Raw genomic sequence first — 21081 nt, forward strand, 5'->3', positions numbered from 1 at the left:
GTTATGTGAGAAGGATGAAGGCAGTGTGGAAGATGTCCCTGAAATCTGGAAAACAATAGGAAATGGTGCCCTGCAATGACGAAACTAATGGAATTGCATCTTCCTGTTTGGTAAGGTGTTGAAGGTAAACAACTGCATCTACAAGTTCTGTTTATTTTATTAATCATATGTGTGAAAAAGCAATTGTAATCAGTATGAAAGACAAGTGAATATGCACTTGTTGAGGAGGGATAACACTATGCTGATCAGTGGAAAGAGTTTCTATGTACTGCTGTTAGCAGACTACATTTTGTAGAGTTTCAAGTTGCAAGAGGATTTGCTACAAAAAAACTGTTGAAGCAGAGTAACAGTATATTTGTAACTAGGTTTCTTTTCTGTTTCTCCCCTACTTTTTGGCAAGTAAGCAATTTTGTGTTTATCATCATAAACAAACCATAATTTAAAAATGAAGTGTTGGTTGTTGGGACTGCTTTTTTTGTTTCTTTTACTGCTACAACATCAAAATGCTACTGTTATTATCTGTCTGTCTGTCTATCTATTTGTCTATCTGTCTAAATCGATCTACTTAACTACCTATTTACTACTTACCTCTCTATGTATCTCTTAATAGCCCCCATGTCAAAGTGTAAAGTCAAAGTCAAAGTAAACTTTATTGTCACTTCGATTCACACAAGTTTGAACTGAACAGTATTAAGTTTCTTTCTTCAGGCTTAATGTGCATATAAAACATAGACTACATTTAACATGACAATAATGCACAAAATTCTGTAAACACAGATGACAAACACAACAATAATAAATACTTGCATTATTGCACTGATTCAACAGATAGTCACTCACTAGGTTATTAGCTTATTTTCACTGGAAAAAATGCACTTAAATGATTGATTTAAGGCCTACATTTATATTGCACAGTAAGACAGTTCAGCTTGATTACTGCTGACTTTGCTGTCTGGGTGCGGGTAAAGCTTTGTTACATATTGCACTACAGAGACTTTTCAGTATTGTTGAATTAGTGCCTTAATGTCCAGTGTGAAGGGTACTGTTCCTAGAGTTCAGTAACCTGATGGCTAATGAAAAGAAGCTGTTTCTGAATCTCACGGTTTTGCAGTGTAATTTATTGAAAGCACCTTCCTGATGTTAAATGTGAGAACAGCTTGTAAGCAGGATGAGTGCTATGCCTGGTTATTTTCCTTGCCCTGCTGAGACATCTGGACATGTGCAGGTCTTGTAAGGATGGGAGGGAGTTCTTGATAATCCTCTCAGCTGCTTTCACTACCCTCTGGAGGGATTGGTGCTTGGAAGCAGAGCAGCTTCCAATCCATACTGTAAAGCTGTTTGTCAGTATAGTTTTGATGGCGCCCCTGTAGAAGGTTGTGAGAGACATTGGTGGTAGTTTTGCTCTCCTCAACCTTCGCAGAAGTGAAGCCGTTGGTGTGCCTTCTTAATGATAGCATTTGTGTTGGCTGACCACACCAAGTCTTCTGCAAGTTGCACCCCCCAGAAATGTTCTTTTTACTCTCTCAACTGTTTCTTCATGGAATACGAGTACAGAATGCTCTCTGTTGCTCTTCCTGTAGTCCACAACTATTTCTTTTGTCTTTTTGACATTTAGTGTAAGATTATTGTTATTACACAACTTATGAACTGATTCACCTCCTCTCTGTAGGCTGTCTTATCATCAGTCCTGATGAGGCCCACAACTGTCATATCATCTGCAAATTTGGTGATATGGTTTGAGCTGTACTTGGCAGTACAGTCATGGGTTAGTATAGTGAAAAGCAGGGGGCCTTAGGACACATCCCTGTGGGACTCCAGTTCAGGGTGATGCTCTCCAATGTATTCTTGCTATGCACACTTTCTGGGGTCTATCTATAAGAAAGTCCAGAATCTAGCTGCATAGTGGAGTGCTAATGCCCAGTTGAACCAGATTTTGCAAGATGACTGTACTGAAAGCTAAACTGAAGTCGATAAAAAAGTAGTCTCGCATAGCTATTCTTGTTTTCCAGGTGGTCCATCAATATGTGGAGTGCCAAAGAAATAGCATCTCTTGTGGCACGATTGGGTCTGTATGCAAACTGGAGCGAAGTCTGCAGGTAGTTTGGATGTTATTACATCTTTGACCAGTCTCTCAAAGCATTTCATCACAGTGGAGGTGAGAGGTATGGGACGATAGTCATTTAGGCTAGCAGGTGATGACTTCTTTGGCAGTGGTATAATGTTTGTGTAAATGTTTTTATCAAGTTTTATCCTGTAGTCCTGTTTTTTTTTTTTTCCATTTATAAAATGTTTGACTATGTTGGACTTTGAGGTAGCCAATTTAACAAGAAATCTTTATAGTGCTCCTTGGTAACCCCTGAAAAAAAGATATTTGTGCGTAGTGACCCAGGAACCTGTACAGAGTACATACACAATGACATTTGTGACAGATAAGTCATACTGTTTTGTTCATTTTAATTTAGCACTTCAAAATGCAATGAGGGGCAGTGTCCAATCATAGTGGAGTTCAGAAAGACAGAAGAAATCCTTATAGTACTAGTGTGTATTGTGTCGAGTCACTTTTATGATTTTTTTTAATTTAAATCATGTGTCCTTTTAAAACAAATGAAAAGCAATTGCTGCATGAGTTTTCCAAGATTAGTCTTGCCTTTAGAGAGAGAGAGAGAGAGAGAGAGAGAGAGAGAGAGAGAGAGACAGAGATACAAATAGAACAATGTTGTTTTGTCGGGATATTTCTTACTTAAATGTGGGTTTTAGTATATTAGTGCCAAGCATATTTTCACAGTCTGCAATGAAACAGTTACTGTTACAATTTTCATTCATGCAACCTCTTTATGACATGCGTACACTGGACTTTAAAATACTAAAATCTACAGATTTTTCTTTTTAGACAGTAGATGGAGACATAGCCATAAACTTAAAAATACAATCATGTTTTTGTACCTGATTAGCACTGCACTGACACTGACTGAGACGTCTTAAACACTGTTTAATGCTGCAAGAGTGAGGAACAGTGAGGGGAATGTGAGGGGAATGTAAAGAGCACACATGCATCTCCCCATGAATGAATCACTGCGAGTGTAGCCCTAGAATTGGTGCAGGAAATGAACTCTTAAGGAGACATGTCGCACATCTGTCAACAGAAGCTTTCAAACTGAAGGCAAGCGCAAGTAGAGCCTTTATTTTTATCATTTGTCTTTATTGTGTGGCATTATTTTAAGAATCAGAAAACAAATTGTGCATTTTACACTATGATAAAGATACAAAAGTATTGCTGTATACATTCTGTTCCAGTAAAATCATCAATAAAAGTTGCTATTTTGATATAACATATTCTTAATCCTTTTACATAAACAGTTAAGGATTCCTAGATTCATGCCTAGAATCAGAGTACTTGGCTTTAGTGATATAATGCTACTGTTTAAAGTCTACTAAAAATGATCACTAGAATTAGTAACAAGAGTAGATATGATCTGCACAAGACAGCAGCAGTGTTAAGTGAAAAGCACATTAACTATTGTTTGTACAGTACCACATTGCAACTTAAGCAATATTACACTGGCCAGACAAAGCCACTGCCCTGGTTGTAGGCCTAATGTGGTCAACTTATCACCTTAGGCAGACACTACTTTCTGTAATTTATAGCTTCTTGCACTACTTGTGCTTGAGAAACTAATTATTTTTTTTCTAATTTTAATACAGTATAGTACCATGGTTTCACACAGATGGGTTGCTATGGATATCAGGCTCTGTACCAAAGACTGTGATGTCATAACTTGATTGAAGTCAATAGCTATAGACTTCTTAAATGGTTGATTTAGTGTGCTTAAATTAGACTAAATAGAATAACTGTTTTTGTTATGAGGTGAGTATATGAAGACAAATTACAGGTTGGCTAAGTTTGGAATGGAAAATTATGATAATCTGCACTGCCGCGATTAAAAAAAAAGGAAAACAGAAACTTAATTGTTATTACTAGCAGACACATTTATTGATTAGATTCCTTTCAAATATTCCTGTCTCAGACAGCATTTATTAGTTTTAAATGTGCAATATTAATCTTGGGCTAATGGAATTTTAAAGGTAATAAAATGAAAGAAGTTTCCCTTTGCCACTAATGTTTTGCAGTCTTGAGGGTGGTATGTTTTGAGATGTGAGGATGTGGAACGAAACGGAACCCCCCATAGATGAATGTGTGGAAGGCTTCCTTCCCACAAAAATAAATGACCTGTGATAATATAAGAAATAACCTCAGGGATTCAAAAAGAACCGAAGTACTAGTGGTAGGCGCTACAGAAAAAAGGCTGTTTACACAATGCATTATTTTGTTATTCAGAGAGACACTAGCCACAATGAAGAAAGACCTCATTATTGGCTAACTTGCATGGAGGAAACACCTCATTATCAGCTAACTTGCATGTTTCTGACCATTAACTACCACGAGTGCAGATGAGCACCTTCTTGCAGTAGTTAATATTTAACACCATCAGCCGATGCATTACTTTCACACAGACACCCTCATCCACTGTCCTACAAAAATACACAGTAAAACACACACACTCTATATCTGTCTCTGTGTTGCTAGAACATTCCCAATATCTCCTTAGTATCTACCTGGCAATTCAAGGATGATTATAGTCAGTTGTTAGCATCAGACATTAGAGTTTCATACTTTATCTACCCATCCTCAACCCCTTTTCCTATTTTACAAATAGGGTCAGGGTGTCACTTCAACAGTGACAATCATCTCAAGCCAAGGTTTACACCATCAACTGGCTAGCCCTGCTGCAGTAGTTCATCCATGCCACTCAATCACACATGCACACTCACACCTATGGCCAATTTAGAGTGTCCAGTCCACCTACTGCATGTCTTTGGAATGTGGGACGAAACAAGAGTACCCAAAGGAAAGCCACTTGACCATAGTGAGGGCATGCAGACGCCACACAGCAGGCACCCCAGCTGAGAATCAAACCAGAGAACTTCTTGCAGTGAGGCAACAACGCTAACTGCTGCACCACCATGGCCACCATAGTTTCACACTTTATATCCTTCAGTTAATGCCTGCTAGTGTCAAAGCCATTATTCTTGCAGCTTTTTATATTTGAAAGAGGAATAATTAAAATCCATCCCTGTGTCTTTGTCCCACAATTACTTATGGCTTTGCATAAATGTCTTGTACCACATGTTTGAGAGGTATGCTTTATATATATATATATATATATATATATATATATATATATATATATATATATATATAAAATACATACGGTACTTGCAACTGGTTAATGCTGATGTTTTCTATGGCAAGAGTGCAGAGTTGAAAGGTGTTTTCTCTCATTTTAAGTTACTTTTTTTAATTAATTTTGTGTTATCCATTAACTCCCTCATAACCCATGGTGGTGCAGAGTTCTAATACTGTCTGTGGGAGGTAGGAGGGTACAGGATTGGAATCTACTTTACTGCCTATAAGGCACATTGATAATAGTATCCTTAGTACCTTGTGGGTCCCTGCTCTATTTTTTTAATTAATTGACTTTAGTACATACAACATAGAATATCCCTAGTACTCATTGTTTTCCGTGGCCCATGTTATGTATAAGTGCCATTAGGCAAAAGGCATAAGTGTATTCTGGTATTCAGGTTTATTCCCCGGTGTCTAGTAGTTTCCCACCTGATCAACATTAGGTTTAAGTGCCACTATGACAAAAAATAACAAAGTTATTCTCTCCTGGTGTCTAGTGGTTTCCCCACCTCAAAATGCCATTAAGATACGATGTCAAAGTCATATCCATGGTTGCTAGTGTTTCCCTCTAACTTAATGTGCGGGGGGGGGCATGGAAGTATAACAGCCACATCAGCACACACGCACACACACACACACACACACACACACACACACACACACACACGCGCGTGCGCAAATGCACATGCAACACATGAAGTGCTGAAGCAAGAGTTTCAGTCCTTACTGCAAAAGCAGTATCATAATTCATTCCCATACTGGCATTCAAAAATGCCAGTATGGAAATAGATATAGGCATTGCACTAACAACAGCACCCCCACAACACCTTGTGACCAGGGTGGTTGCCTCCTTTGCCCATACTTATAGTGTTCTCATTTTGGTTTTTCAATGCTTGATGTCTGTATTTATTTGTATTTTTGCTCACATGCAAACATTAACCTTACCCACAAAATAAAATATGGATAACAGTGAATTGAAACTTTGCATTGCATTGACATACCCTAAACTGTCAAATTGCGGCTGCATATTTTTGTGAGAATACACCAGATACTAATAAGTCAAGCATTAACACTGCATAGAGATACTGAGCTGGATTCATAAATGGCTACAATAAGTGCAGCTGCCATGTAAACTGCTTGGAGTGCACATAATGGAGTGCTATTTCATATTCATTAAATGGTTACTAATTTAACATAGAGCCACAAAACAAGGTAAACCAAAAAGCACTAAACAAATGACAAACCAGGTAAACCAAACGAATGAGCTGTAGAAAGCACAAGTCCAAGGCTGATGATAAAAAATGTAAATTTAATGAAGTAAGCACACGCTTTCGGAGAACTCAATGGCACTCCTTCCTCAGACAAAAAAGTTTTACATCTCTGAATAACAACCACATTTTTATAAAATCAATTATGCTAATTAAGTGTGTTCAAACTAACAAATCACATAGACCCATTAGGGGGTGTGTTCCTATTACTAGCACCAGCAAACAGAGTACTTTCGTCCTAAAAGGTGCAAGTATAACAAACTAAAATCCTACTGCGCCATAAATAAAAACCAACACAAAAAAGATTATTATAATCTTAAATAATCGTCAATCCAATTAACTTCTCATTAAACCTGTAAGCTTAAAACCATAATAACGATAAAAACATATGTTCAACCTACCCATATTATCTTTTTAAAGACAAATTCTTTAAGGTACAACTGATAGACACATGGTCATTCAGACCTGGGTACACATAGGCGGCAGTAGGATTTTAGTTTGTTATACTTGCACCTTTTAGGACGAAAGTACTCTGTTTGCTGGTGCTAGTAATAGGAACACACCCCCTAATGGGTCTATGCGATTTGTTAGTTTGAACACACTTAACTAGCATAATTGATTTTATAAAAATGTGGTTGTTATTCAGAGATGTAAAACTTTTTTGTCTGAGGAAGGAGGCCATTGAGTTCTCTGAAAGCATGTGCTTACTTTATTAAATTTACATTTTTTATCGTCAGCCTTGGACTTGTGCTTTCTACAGCTCATTCGTTTGGTTTACCTAGAGCCACAAAACAAGGATTAATGACAGATTATGATAATGACAGCATAAGCAGGAAATTACATGCTAATTAACTAATCCAAAATGGCGGAGCTATTCAAGAAGCTATAAAGCAATTGTGTACACTCAGTGTGGCCATTTACCCCAAAATCTAAATCTCTTTGGATTACAGTTACAATTACACTTAGAAAAAAATATGTTAGCAGTTGCTGCTATCATTATAAACCTATGGGTGCAACAGGCCTTACTTCAATGTGCTGTTGCCAGACCTCAGCCATGAAGAATAAGGATGTTTATACCACATTTAACTTTTCATGGACTGCATAACAAAAAAATTGTAAAGTGGTACTGGGTGGACAGGGAAACACTAGAGGATATATGCAACCTCTACCAACTTTACCTTAGGTTCCAGGGAAATTGTGGACAATCCAATGCAGTGGAAACAAAGGTCAGTGTAGCATTATGTATACTAGCTACATGTACTTAGAAGAGCCCCACATAGAATGTTAAGGGTGTCATAAACCTCAACTTCCAGAATATTACATTAGTATCTAAATGCAATGCTACAACATTCAAGGGGAGGCTTATTGGCTGTTGGTGAAGCACCCACCAAGAGGAGAAAACGATGAGAGAAGAAAGGAGCCACTTTTGAGACTTTAAGTATTTTTCCTCTGTTTATTTGCTAAGTTTTTCTGCATAGCCGCCTATTTTGAGCATTTTCTGGCTTGTTAAATTTGATTTCTGCATTAGTAACTGTATTTAGAGCACAACCTAGAGCTGTTTACTGAATTTCCTGTTTGCACTTATTTTTAAAATCGTTTTTTTTCTCAAAACTTGCATTTTATCTGTCTTTGGCCTAGCACTCTTGTGTGGGGTCATTTACTGCACTGTTATAACTTGTTGATACTTGTTAACCTCTGCTATCTCTGAAAAAACAAAAAAACAAAAAAATCTTGCTTTTTCCCACTTTTCTGAGATTTAAAAAAGTTCAGTTACAGGCTTGCTGTTCTTGAACTGTTTGTAAGTTTCTGTGAGGCCATTTTTTGCTTGGGCTAAAGGAAAGTCTCTCTGTTGATCAGTGGCAGTGAAAAACATTGAGCAGCCTGCCTGCCCCTGTGGGAGTGGTTACTGACTTGAAACTGTAGTTTTATTGGCCATTCTGGGTCAATTCCAAAACTCCTTCATCTTCCTCTCTTAAAACCTGGTTGCTTTGTGGTTTTGGCATCTTTTCAGGCTTGTTGGCTGTTGGTGAAGCACCCGCCAAGAGGAGAAAACACTGAGAGAAGAAAGGAGCCACTTTTGAGACTTTAGTTTTCCTCTGTTTATTTGCTAAGTTTTTCTGCATAGCCGCCTATTTTGAGCATTTTCTGGCTTGTTAAATTTGATTTCTGCATTAGTAACTGTGTTTAGAGCACAACCTAGAGCTGTTTACTGAATTTCCGGTTTGCACTTATTTTTAAAATCGTTTTTTTTTTCTCAAAACTTGCATTTTATCTGTCTTTGGCCTAGCACTCTTGTGTGGGGTCATTTACTGCACTGTTATAACTTGTTGATACTTGTTAACCTCTGCTATCTCTGAAAAAAAAAACAATCTTGCTTTTTTCCCACTTTTCTGAGATTTAAAAAAGTTCAGTTACAGGCTTGCTGTTCTTAAACTGTTTGTAAGTTTCTGTGAGGCCATTTTTTGCTTGGGCTAAAGGAAAGTCTCTCTGTTGATCAGTGGCAGTGAAAAACATTGAGCAGCCTGCCTGCCTCTGTGGGAGTGGTTACTGACTTGAAAATGTAGTTTTATTGGCCATTCTGGGTCAATTCCAAAACTCCTTCATCTTCCTCTCTTAAAACCCTCTTTTGCGCAGTTTTGCGCGTTTTTGAGCCTAGCGCAACAGCGGGCAGTGCCGCCTAATTGGGTTTAAACTATTCCTGGCTCCACAAAGTCTGCTCTTCACTTTTTCCCTTAGAACTGCTCTATCTCTCAATTTAAACACCATATTCTTATTCTAAGGCCCTTCACTGGTCCATTTAAGTAATCCTACAAGTTAGCACTATTAAACCATAAGCACTACTTACTCTTATACTCTGTACGATTACCCTGTCCTCTATTGGTCCGTCTTAAATTCAGTTTCCCTATTACTGTAGCATGTCCAAAGGTCAGTCAATGGTTTCTTCTCCAGTCCAGCTGGTGAATCAGGGAATTTTGAGGCAATGTTACAACTGTCTCATGTACACGGACAACCCTCTCCTCCTCCAAACAGGTTCAAATATATGTGAGAGATGCAACTATTTAGCCAAACTGGAGGCTGAGCTCTCTCATCTCAAAACTGGTGTAACCAGTCAGGAGGAGAAGGTAACCTCACACAACACAATTCCAGTATCACATAGTCCCACCACATCAGCAAACCAAACACATAAATACACAAAAACATACTCGGAGGCTCTAAATAAAAATCTACCTAAGCAACAGAGACCTCCAAAGCAGACATCCAAGCAAACGCTACCTCAAAACAAAACACACACAACACATAACCCACAAAGTCAGTGTGCCAAGCAGCCACAGCCCTTAAGGCTGAATAACACACATGATACTCTTGTTATAGGTGACTCTATTGTCAGACACACTGACGTCTCGCTCACCAGGCTGAATAAAGAGAAGGTCACAGTGAGCTGCCTGTCGGGTGCTAGGATCCGACACATAACGCAAGCACTCAGGTCACTCCAAAGCAAATACAAATATGACTGAGTCATTGTACATGCTGGTGTGAATGACCTGAGACGTACCTCCCTGGACTACATGAAAAGAGACATAGAGGAGCTCTCTGATCATGTAGCCCAGGCTGGTATGACCCTGACCCTGAGCATCTTACCCTCACCTAGAATGATGCCACAGTACAAAGACAAAATGATCGATTTTAACAATTGGCTAAAATGTTGGTGTCATTCAAAGGGGATCCAGTGTCTGTCAGCCTGGGATGACATGCTCGACAAGCCACGTTGCTTCCCTAGGGACGGCTTGCACCTGTCACCACTGGGCTTTCGGATATTGGCAAAGGCTCTTGCCACCCCCATAGTGCCTTTTTTAGGCAAGGCTCAAAAGTCAAACCCACCCCCATAGACAGCACAAGGAACAAGAAACTAAGAGTAATGCTGCTAAACGCCAGAAGTCTTAACCTCAAGATTGCATGCACTCAAAGCTCTCCTCAGTATGGAGAACATCGATATCTATGCAGTGACAGAAACCTGGTTCAAGGCTCCAGACAGCACCCCAGCACTACCAGGCTATACCTCATATCATGCTTTTCGGCCCCAAAACCCGGACCGAACCACAAAAGGAGGGGGAGTCTCCATATTTATCAAGGATATCCACACCTCCAGGTTAGTGGCATTGCACGAAGTATCGGAGACCATCCATGTGCAACTAACAGTGGGCAAGACTGCATTTCAGTTTATAGCATCCTACAGACCACCGTCTCAAAGTCAGGAATCCCATTCGGCTTTCCTGAAAACATTGGAGAACATGAAGATCTCTCCAAACACCATTATATTGGGTGACTTCAACTACCCAAACATTGACTGGAAGCACTACTCAAGTCCCAGCACCTTAGCCCAAAGATTCCTGGAAATTATAAACTCAAATGCTATGGAACAACTAGTCACCACTCCCACAAGAGGGGACAACATAGTAGGCCTGATCATTACCAACATGGGGACTCTAGGCTCCACACCAGAAGTATATCCCTCATTGGTAAGATCAGACCATAAATTAATTTCACTGGATGTCCACATCCCGACCCCACCCCCAGCCCAGAAAACCACAGTGAAAAACTACTCAAAAGCGAACTTCTCACTTCTCAAAACCAAAGTGGAATCCTTCAAGGCCCCAGGGCCAGTGGAAACTAAAGCCCAAACTGCAGAATCCTATATAAATGCATTCTACAGACATCTCCAGGAATGCATGGATCATGCTATTCCAAACAAAACCAAGACCCAATTATCCAAAGGCAGGCATCCAGTCTGGTGGACCCCTGCCATAAATAAACTGTACAACAGAAGGAGGAAGCTACTACATGATAGAGCAAAATCCCTAATAGGGAAGGCATCTCTGATCAGTACTAGCAAAAAATTACGATCCCTCATAAAATCCTCCAAGGCCAGCTTCGAGAAAAAAATTGCACAGGACACCAAAGACAATCATAAGGCTTTTTTCAGTTATGTTAGAAACCTGGGATGCAACTCCCAGACTTGTTCTGAGTTGATTCTAAATGACAAAAAATACACTGAACCCACAGACATCACCAATATCCTGGCAGACAGGTTCAGTGCAAACTTCTCCCCCCCCTCCCCCCCAAAAGAGCAAGTATCTATCCTGGCAGAGGGCTGCCTATCTCAGATGCTCAGGTGAAGGCTGCCCTCTCCAAAGCAAAAATCACTGCTTCCATGGGACCAGATGGCGTCCCAGGTTGCGTCCTACATGAACTACAAGATGATCTAATCCCTCAAATAAAACAGCTATACAATCTTAGCCTCACTACAGGATATGTGCCCACAGAATGGCGTACAGCAACAGTGGTCCCACTCCACAAAGGTGGAGCCTCTACGGACCCTGGTAACTATCACCCCATAAGCCTGACTAGCTTAGTCTATAAGGCTATGGAGATGATCATCATGGAGCTCATAAACAAAGACATTGGGGACCTACAGACACTAGATCCTACCCAGTTCGGCTTTGTCAAGGGCAGATCCTGCCTTTTGAACCTGGTTGACTTCTTTGAAACAGTCACCAAAGCCATAGATGAAGGGAAGGTAGTCCACACAGCCTAACTGGACCTTGCAAAGGCATTTGACACAATATCCCACTCAGGCATCATAGATAAGCTATCCAGCTTAAATATAAACCCCTATGTCACAAGATGGGTCGCAAACTGGCTCAAAGACAGAACCCACAGAGTGAGAGTTGCTGGAGCCATGTCAGACTTGAAACCGGTCACAAGTGGCGTCCCACAGGGTTCTGTCCTGGGACCACTCTTGTTCGGTATATACTTTTCCGAGGTACAGGCAAACGTGGGAGGACTATGGCTCACCAAGTTCGCAGACGACTGCAAACTGGGCCATAATCAACTCTCCAGCTGACACAAACATCCTTCAAAAAGGTCTCACAGAAACAGATAACTGGTGCCAGCGCCATGGTTTAAAGCTAAATGCCAAAAAATGTATAGTCATATCCTTTGGCAAAAACAATGTGCCCACAAATTACCACATAGGTGGAAACCCATTATGTACAGAGAAAGTTATTAGGGACCTGGGGACCCAAGTTGATAGCAATCTCTCCTTTGAAAACCACATTGCCAAAGTGGTTAGAAAGACCTTCTACATAGCCCACCTCATCATGAAGGGTTTCACATCTAGATCAAGAGAGGTAATCGTGCCCCTTTATTCATCCCTCATCAGGCCCATCATAGAATACAATGCCCCTTTTGGGACGTACCTTACCCGACACCTGCAGCAATTAGAAAGACCCCAAAAGTATCTCACCAAGAGGATCAAGGGTCTCAAACAGATGCCATATGCTGCTCGGTTAAAAAAACTCCAGCTCTACTCAGTTGCATACCGCCTACTTCGAGGCGATCTATGCCTGACATACAAAGCTATGTCAAATCCAGAATTAATGGACATGCTCCACCTCAGTTAATCTAAATCCCTTAGAGCCACACGCTCGAGGGACTTGAACCTCAGCACAGAAATAAATAGAACTTGCTGGAGGGACAGGTTCATAACCCAGAGGCTCCCTTCACTCTGGAATAGAATTCCAGTTCATGTGAGGCAGAGCACCTCACTGAATCTCTTCAAGAAGAATCTCGATAAGTTGATGGGGGATCGTAGGTTTGTCCCAGGGATTACTCCTGTGCCACTATTAGACAGAGGCACAGTAAACTAAACCTTAAAAAAGGGCACAGTATGCTCAAATCAAGGGGTGGCGTAAGCCATACAGAATCGGGCTAGGCTTATAATTGCCCCAGAGCAGATAGCCTAGTATGAACCTATGAACCTATGAACCTATATCTGTTTCAAATCCACCCCAGAAGAGACAGCAAAAATCATGCAGGAATTTTATGTAACAGCACACTTCCCTGAAGTTTTGGAGGGGCCACAGATTACATACATATAGAAATAAAAGCCCAACACAGTGAACATGGAATGAGGTACACCAACAGAAAGGGATACCACTCTATAAACTGCCAGGTTGTCTGTAATGACCAAGAAATCATCTACAATGTCTGGGCAGGTAACCCAGGCAGTTTTCATGACTCATATTTATGGCACACCTGTGAGCTGTACACAAGGTTTGCTAGGGGTGACATTCCTCAAGGAAATCTAGTGGGGGAGCATGATATGCCCTAAAAACATAGCTCATGACATCCATCAAAAACTCACACAACCCCACCAATGAGGGATATAACAATGCCCATATTCAAACTAGGAATACCATACAGCATGTATGCGGCTTGCTCAAATCAAGGTTTTGGTGTCTAGACACCACAGGAGGTGCCCTAAAGTATGACACAGCAAATTCTGCCAAAATACTCAGTCTGTTCCATGCTGCAGAATATCATTCTCTGGAGACAGCTTCAATAAGGACAACTAGTGCAGGAATATGGTTCCCAGTACTACAGGAAATACCAAGTGTTATAGCAGATATAGTTGAGAAGTTTGAGGCAGAAGCACCAGCCACTAGATTCTGCCAGTAGACACAGGTGTGCACAATACTCCAAGGTTATGGCTAAGAGGCAAATAGCAGCACACATACACACACACACACACACACACACACACACACACACACACACACACACACACACACACACACACACACACACACTCACACTGAATACCTAAATAAAAGAATGACAGCCTTAGCACATAAAAATATTAAAAATGATGCCTGCCGAACTGCACAACCTTTACTTAACTATGTAATGGTCGTATTATTTTACCATCAGACACAGGCAACTCCCCAACAAAGAAAAATCTTGCATCTGCATTACTACCAAGGGAAATCTGGAACCTGTATACAAAAAAGCAATACAGTTATATAAATGATTATTGTGTTATGCAAATTCTCATTTGTCCTTAAGGTAATACATGCCCCAGGTATAAAGTAATGTCAATAACAAGTTATGAGTGATGCTTGCAGTATACAGGTTTGGACTTTGCCCAGTAATGTGCATCAAGCAATTCAGCTGGCCACTGTATATAAACCAATGAGCAGGTCAGTGTTATCACCATTAGCACAAGTATAACTGTAAGCAAGACTGAAACATTTACTTTGACTGCATGAGTAACAACTGTAACAGAAATACAGTGACAGTTAAATACAGAAGCAATCATTCACAAGTGGTTAGGAACTATGATTAAAAGCATTTATTCCGCAAAACATTTACAATAAAGGAAGTTCTGAGTAAGCGAGCAATAGATATCCACTCTATGCAACAGACATACATATATATATATATATATATATATATACAACCTAAAGTCACAAAGCACTGTGCAAAGGGCAGGGCACAGTCATCATCACTTGCACAGGGTAGGAGCAAGCCTGACACCAAAGATGTGAGATTGTGCAAGAAAAAAACAAAACGTATTCCTTAAGTATCCAGTTTGCAGGGTCAGTAGCAAGATATGTATAGCAGGTATAGTGTGTGTGTGTGTGTGTGTGTGTGTGTGTGTGTGTGTGTGTGTGTGTGTGTGTGTGTGTGTGTGTGAAGTGGGGTGGACTAGTATTTGTTGAATGTGTGTGCATCTGCATGAATACAAGCATTGTGCAGCACTACATCCTGGCATATTGGACAGGTATGAGCAATACATGCTAGACAAGCCAGTTCTTCATTGTCACCCACAACCACAAGAACTACCACTGCCAGGAGTTGCAACAGTAGTTCCATGGCCCTGGCAAGAATTTCGGGTAATACCTGAATGTTAATGATGTCTGCTGGATGAGCTGTCATTACGACTATGTCCAGGGCCATAACTACTTGGCCTACCATGTCTCTGTGTGGACAATGGAATTACCGATGAAGAGATGGAAATAGCTCTAGTATGGGAATAGGATCATAGTGTCTATGTGGCCATGTGGATTCTGACCCTTGCCCAGCAGAAAATTCCATTACAGATACAGCCTGATCTTGTATGTCATTCATCCTGTTCAAGGAATCACTTGCACAGTTCAGGCAATCCTGCACATCAGAATACACAATGTTTACTATTCACTATATCTCTTCTGAGGTCCTTGTGGAACATGCCTGTGCCTCCACACATATGTCATATGATACCTACTGACACACCAACATCAATAGCAGGGTGGACTGCCTGCCTCCTTCAAGCACCTCTATCAACCCACCTGTGTGCCTCTTCATCCTCACAATGGCTACAGGGAGAAGCAACCAGTTCTACAAGTGAAATAACCACACAAGACTGACCAGCTGTGTCACTCTCAACCTGTAAAATGTCTGTGGTTTCTGAGTCATGGGTATGCACAGACATACTGACTGTGCACAAAATAGGGGCAGGATATGTTGGAGGCACATCTGTGTCAGAATATCCCTCTGTACCAACAGACTGTGCTTCTTCATCATTGGCGTCATCATAAAACACTACTGGCAGGATCAGCTATGCAAAAAAAAAAAAAAAAAGAAAACTAGAATAAATGATCAAACCTTTGCTATGTGATATGATAATGGAAGGAAATAAAAAAACTGTCACTTACTCATACATCTACCTTTTGGACATTAAGTACACAACAGGTGTGCTTACCTTGTGATTCTGCTACTAACTTGCATGAACTGGCAGACACAGTAACATCTTATGTCAGCTTCTGTGAAGATATGTGTGTCTCCACTAAGACCTGGTTAATATTTAACAACAGCGAACCCTGGTTTACTGCTAAATCTAAGTAGCTTCTTCAAGCCAAGGAAGATGTCTATAGAAGTGGAGATAGAACACTTTTTAGACAGACAAGGAACATGCTGACAAAAGCAATCAAAAGTGGCTAAAAAGAACTATTCTGAAAAGCTGAAAAAACAGCTTTAGCCAATAATCCTGCATCAGTGTGGAAAAGTCTACAAAATGTTACAAACTACAGGAAACCATCCCCCTACACTGCAGCTTACCATCTGGCTGATGACTTGAATGTTTTTTACTGCAGGGTTGATAGGCCTGGGGCTACAAATGACACTGTTACCAGCTCTGTCAGTGTTCAGACGTATATGACTCTAAAAATCCCCTGTAACAGGACTGAAGGACTGAAGGACTACAGGCCTGTTGCTTTGACATCAGTGGTCATGAAGACTTTTGAGAGACTGGTGTTAGTGCAGCTGAAGGATATTAAAGATCCCTCAATGGACCCCCTTCAGTTTGCTTTTTGAGAGAACTGGTCAGTGGATGATGCAGTTAGTATGGGCCTGCACTATATCTTGCAACATCTTGACAAATCAGGGACATATGCAAGGATTCTATTTGTGGACTACAGATCTGAATTTAATACAATAATTCCAGAACTTCTTCACTTGAAACTTTTCCATCTTTTTGTTCCTGCTTTCACCTGTCAATGGATCACCAGTTTTCTAACCAATAGGAAACAGCAGGTGAAACTGGTGAAATTTACATCTAGCTATCAACACGATCAATACAGGTGCCCCTCAAGAATGTGTGCTCACCCCACTGCTATTCTTCCTCTACACTAATGAGTGCACCTCTAAGGACCCCTCTGTCAAACTTATTAAATATGCAGATGATACAACTATTATCTGGCTCATCAGGAATCGTGATGAGTCTGCATACAGATGGGAGGTTCAGCAGCTGGCCCTTTGGTGTAGTCAGAATAATCTGGAACTGAACTCCTTAAAACTGTGGAGATGACAGCGGACTTTAGGAGTGGTTACTACAGTATTACCCCCCTCTTTATATTTAGTACTGCTGTATCAGTTGTGGAATCCTTCAAGTTTTTGGGATCTATAATCTCCCAGGACTTGAAGTGGGAGAGCAATGTAGGATCTATCATAAAAAAGGCACAACAGCAAAGATACTTTCTGCAACAGCTGAGGAAGTTCAACCTCCTGTGTTGATTCAGTTGTATACAGCAGTCACTGAGTCTGTTCTCAGCTCATCCATAATAGTGTGGTTTGGATCTCTGTCTAATCATGACAAAAGCAGGTTACATCAAATAGTCAGGTCTGCCAAAAATATCATTGGTACTAGTTTGCCCTCCTTGCAGGATCTGTACTATTCCAGAGTCATGAAAAGGGAAGGGAAAATCATTACCAACCCTTCACATCCAGGCCACCATCTTTTTGAACTATTGCCAACAGCCAGGCATTATAGATTAATATGCACCAAAATAAGCAGATATAAGAACATTTTTTCCACAGACCATCAAGTTCATAAACAGTTAACTCAGCTTATTATGTTGGGATATTTTTTTCCGAAGCCTCCAAGGATTCTGCAGTATTATTTACATATTGTTTATGCTTGTTTCTTTCAGAGTTTATTTAAGTATTTCTTACGCTGAGTTGCACTTTCTATGTATATGTATATGTATATGTATATGTATATGTATATGTATATGTATATTTACTTTTCTGTCTTGTTCTTAATAGTTGCATGTATGTCATTTTTCTTGTTCTTAATAGTTGTATGTATGTATGTCATTTATGTAATTCATACTTGGAGAGTCACTGAAACTGGAGTCAAATTCCTTTTATGCATGCACATTTGGCCAATAAATGTGATTCTGATTCTGGTTCAGTTAGTCATGCAATAACAGACCCAGGTGTGCCCAGATATAAATAAAGGAGATGAGACAGGGCTGATAAGCATCACAAAGCAAATGACAAAAAAAACATAAAACACTTGTGTTTACAGCTGCAGAACAAGACACATCTTATACAAATCTTTACTTTTCACAGGACACTCCTCAACATTACCCACCTTTGTTCCCTCTCTGTCTATGTCTCTTTTATGCCCCCCATTTCTCTGGTTGCATCGATGATGTTTATTTAATTATGTAGCCTACCTAGAAGTTCTGTGGTAGATACACTTGTGGTGCCTTCCACATTACCCCGACATTAAAGGTTTTGTGTGGACCCTGTGATGAGCTGTCTGGATCTCTGACAGTGGAAGGAACTCCTCTGTTTCAGTCAGTGGTGGCTCATAGCAGGACCATCCCTCGTAACCAAATCTGTATATGCAATTGCAGCTACCAGATGTCAGGCTACCATAATCATATCACTAGCCCTATGTCTTTCTTTGTAATATGGACATCCATAGCCTCCTACTGCATTCCCATCATTCTCCACCAGATACAGTCACAGGAGGACTTTTCACCTTTGCCTCTTTCTAAGAGGAATGACCCATGGTGACTTAAGGCTTGAATGATCATGTCATTCTTAGTGTCAGTGTATTGTGGTTTATGGAGTGCAGATGTCTTGGGTGCCATAGCCCTGTATGAGAGGAAGCATACTAGGAAGGAAAAATATGTAAGTAAAAATAGATTGTTAAAGTCAAAAAATGTCTATCAATGTATCCATCCATCATACACAAAATACAACATGAAGGAAGTATCCATATGAGTATACACAATTTAATACAGATTGCCTCTTCCTCCCCCAAAGCACAAAAGAAAATAAGAAAGAAAGAAATTGATTGTTAAACACAAAAAATGTATGGATGTATCCATCTATCATACACAAAATACATGAAAAAGAAAGGTTTCTTATTAGTACACACAACTGAATGCAGATTTCCTCTCCCGCTAATATAAAAGAATGAAAGAATTGATAATAAATGCATAGCAAGGTAAACATTGCAGTCACTTTGTAGTACATCATAGTATCAAGGAAAAAATGCTCATCAATCTTTGATGTGACTTCTACTTCTGTGTAGGGCAGCCCAGTAAACATCAAAGCCTTAACATAATCCGCTGTGTCAATAATGCAAAACCCCATGACCCTGATAATAAATAATGCAACCGTCAACTGAACAAAGTGATCAGCTTCCAAGAACGAAATTTTCCTTAAACTGTTAGAATTATGTAGAAAAATTCTACAAAATCAAGAAAATAGCAGTACTGAGCACTCTGGATCCAAACAGTATCCCCTAGTACAATTCAGGTTCCTTACCTACAGGATATACAATTGTATAGTGCAGATTCAGCCCACTCAGCAATGTGAGTATGCAAATGAGGTGTGAACTCATTAGCATTCAGGATTTCCAAAATCTGCACTAAGTGCAAGGATTGTAAACATGGTGCAAGGACCTACACAATTACATGCACATGCCATACCTATACAAGAATGACATCTGATAAGTGTTACCTGTTACAAGTGCTTGCAAGTGTGAATGATTAGTCTGAATGCAGTAGCAATCAAGTTTTCACAGTCATCTTTGATGTACACTTATCAAGAGTGTGTCAGGGAGAAGTGACTTACAAGACAAGATGTGTACATTGAATGACAAGAGAGTAACTTTCATAACATTTATATGAATTGTTTATGTCAACAGCTTCTTTCTCTAAATGCAGTGTGTTTGCAATTCAAAGGAAGTAGATTGCTCATTGAAACATGTATCAACTGCAAGACAAAGCACATAGCAGTTTTGTTAGAGAAGAATAAATAAAGGAATGATCCTCACAAAATACAGAGAAGAAAAGGGGTGTAGTGTTCAAATGTTTTCTTCTATATTGTGTGAGAAAATATTATTTTTCCTATTAATGATATCACAGCCATCCACAAATCTAACTGCAGATTACACAGGACAAATTGTTGCACCACCTGTAATGCTAATCAATACTGTGTCACATCTTCAGTATATGTAACCTCATTTTATCCCAGCAGTATAAGCATGTGCATGTGGTACATACTGATGAGTCCCAGGTGTGTCTTGTGAAAGCCCTGTTGTCCTGTGACTCTTATTCAGAGTGTTTGTGTGAGCATAATGATATATAAGTGGCATATGGCTATGTTGAAACACAACAAAGTTGAGGAAATATCACAACTATACATTTTAACTACTTGTGTCATGTTTCCTCTATTTCAGAAAAAAACTTTATTTCTTTACTCTTCAACATTGGCGGGCTGTTTGGTATTGCTCAGTCTGGCAGTGGTCTTTAGCACTGAACAAGAGTTCACTTACTAAGAAAAAAGTGAAAATTTTAATTTTGGTCACCTTCTGTAGCACAAATGTGCCTGGTGCTATGTGCAACCACCAACACTCTAGATTGTACTAAGGGAATAGTACAGGTGAATAAATTCTACCTGTCAGCTAACTATACCTATGGCACAATGTGTAAGTGAAGTGAGCTTAAAGAGGGCAGCTGATGCAGGGTTTGAATCCAGTTGGCAAATATGTTTTACAGAGGGAGTCAGAATGACATTTATCACAACATTTTAAGAATGTAACAGTAAATGCACATGAGTATCATAACTATGTTTATTGCAACAAATGTAGCATTATTGCTTATATAGGAACCCAATATAATGTGTGCAAATTATGCTAAACATGACAATTGGGATTTTTAATATAGAATGCATGTGCATAGGTATGATATGCACAACATTTTTTGTTATAATTCCCAGGAGTTATCACATATAAGTACAGGTCTATATCACAATAGTGAAAAGAACAAACCTCGAATGGCTGAAATATCAAAATTGCCATTCATCGATTTGTTTTTTGTGAGATTGCGGTACAGTGAAGATCGGGATTTTTGCCCTTTCCTCACTGTAGTGTGGTCTCAGAGTTGG

The sequence above is a fragment of the Protopterus annectens genome, chromosome 2.part0 (genome assembly GCF_019279795.1).
Source record: "Protopterus annectens isolate FY-2018-M chromosome 2.part0, PAN1.0, whole genome shotgun sequence".
In the NCBI taxonomy this organism is placed as follows: Eukaryota; Metazoa; Chordata; order Ceratodontiformes; family Protopteridae; genus Protopterus; species Protopterus annectens.